This window comes from Helianthus annuus, chromosome 15 (genome assembly GCF_002127325.2).
Source record: "Helianthus annuus cultivar XRQ/B chromosome 15, HanXRQr2.0-SUNRISE, whole genome shotgun sequence".
NCBI lineage: Eukaryota > Viridiplantae > Streptophyta > Magnoliopsida > Asterales > Asteraceae > Helianthus > Helianthus annuus.
In genome coordinates this window covers 87,662,297-87,664,684 of record NC_035447.2, presented here as the reverse complement: position 1 = coordinate 87,664,684, position 2,388 = coordinate 87,662,297, and positions in this window count along the sequence as shown.

Here is a 2,388-nt window from a genome sequence, read left to right as displayed (position 1 = left end):
AACACTAAAAGTGGTACTCGTGGAAGGGCATTTAGGACTGACTTAGACGATGCCAGGCATAAAAGCAACATGGTAGCTTGTATGAGTAGTTAATCGCTTCGTTCTTGTTCTGTTTAACCCTGATGCTTCTTAAAAACCGAACCTGTTGTGGAATCAACTGATGGTAAGACAAATGAAACCCCATATGTCCGTTGGAATGTAAACTCGACTTTGTGAGACAAGTGTTTGACATCGACCTTCCTTCTGCTACCCTCGATAGTTTTGATGCAGTAGTTGGTATGGATTGGTCATTCATACATCACGTAGATATACCCTGTGAGAAGAAAACTTTGTGTACCCCTCTCCCTAGTGGAGAATCGTCATCCGTCCAAAGTATCAGAGTTGTGTAAAGGTTAGCAGCAATTCTACAATGAAACCCAGAAGTGTCTACGGAAGGATTACCCCGCCATTGTTAGCAGCCGTTACTGATGTTAAGGCTAAGCAAAAGAGCATCGAGGATCCACCAATTGTTCGTGATTCCTCTCGGTGTGCTACCTGAGGAACTTTCAGGTTTACTTTCACAACTGTTAGTTGGAATCCCAGTTTGAACTCACGCCAGAGGCAGCTCTGATTACTCGTACTCTTACCGTCTTGCACCAGGAGGGTTGCAAGAATCGTATAATCAACTACAGAAACTGTTGGACAGGAGTTTGTCACACTTAGTTTTTTGCTTTGGGGAGCCCAATTATATCCATGAAGACAAGCCTTTCCTTATGTGTACTGGTTATCAAGAACTTTTTAAGGTGACAGTTAAGAACCGTTTATTGGCAACCTGTCTACCAGAGCGAGGGTCAAACTTCCCTTCGAGGAATGACTAACGAATGAACTATCATCAGATGGGAGTCCAGAGGGGAGAATGTTTCTGGAACAGCATATCGGACGCAATGCGGCCAATGCGACTTTGAGTTGATCAAAGCACCAGCAGCTTTATGGATCACATGAATCGACCGTGTTTATTGATGACGTTTGGAATAATTACCAGGAGAAAGGAACAACATGGACGGCATATGTATCTTATTCTAGAGCTCCTGAGGGCGGATTCACTACGCACGAAGTCTTGTTAAAGGTAACTTCTGGATTCGAGAGGTACATTTTTGGGCATATAAACAACGAAGTGGGAATACACGCGGATCTCGCTAAGATCCATTTTGTTAGAACTGATCGACACCAAAAATCCCTTCGAGGATACAGCCATTTCTTGGTCTCACTAGATACTATCGCAGATTCGTTAGGGGATTTTTCGAAGATCGCACCGCTTAAATCTCTTCAGCACAGCAGGGTGATGTGTGTTCGTGGGAAACAAAACAGGAGGACGTCTTTTCCAGCTTTTGAAATTCAACTCCGCAATGCACTAAGAATCGTCTTTACCTGAGAATACGGGTAACCTAGTGGTATATCATGATGGTTCGAATCAGAGTCCCAGTTTCGCGCCAATGCTACACGAGAAGGTGATGACGTACGTAGTGGGCTTATGAAGAGGAATTTCGCGAGTCACAACCTGTGGTGGAAACCGTGATCTTTAGATTTAAGTTGGAGGCACTGCTTGGACGGTACCAAATGCGCTACTTAGACCGATCACAAGGGCCTCCCGTATACCGTTGTTTTGAAAGAGCTAAAGCATGTAATGACATCGCTGGAGGGAACCTGTGAATGACTTCGACCACGGAACCTACACGCGTATGAGCTTGTAGCTCACCATCGACTCTAATCTACCCAATCAGACTCGCCCTGTACAACCTGAAGCATTGAAGGGAGAAATTTTCAAGTTGGTTCCATGCGGGGCATGGAAGAGCAACTTTTGGCAAGTCGGATGATATTCGTTACCCCATGGAACGAATGTGGATCTCATTACACGGCAACTTTAGGGAACTTGTGTTGAGCAAGGCGCACCGGCCTTGATATTCTAGTCGTCTGGGTTTGATAAGAGGTATTAGAATCTATAAATCTCGTACTGGTGATGGGGCACTAGCAATATAAGAGTATAATGTTGACCTGTGGGAAAGTCATGGTGGAGAAGAAATAACCAGAAACATACATATGGAAATGAGAACACTTTATTGCAATCAAGGAAACGGACGAGTCGTCACAGCTTGTGAATATTCCTCTAAGAGAGGCGGCTTTTAGGCACGAGGTACCAACTCCTGATACCTTTGATTTTGATCTATACCTGATTTATGCCAAGCGATGCACAACACCCATGGCTCACGTCTAGACATGAGCATTGCGTATCACTATAGGACAGACGGGCAGAGTAAACAAGCCATTCTGACACTCGAAGACATGCAGCAGGCAAGAGTTAGAAGGACACTTGCCTTTGGTTGAGTTATACTGCAGTCGATACCATGCTAG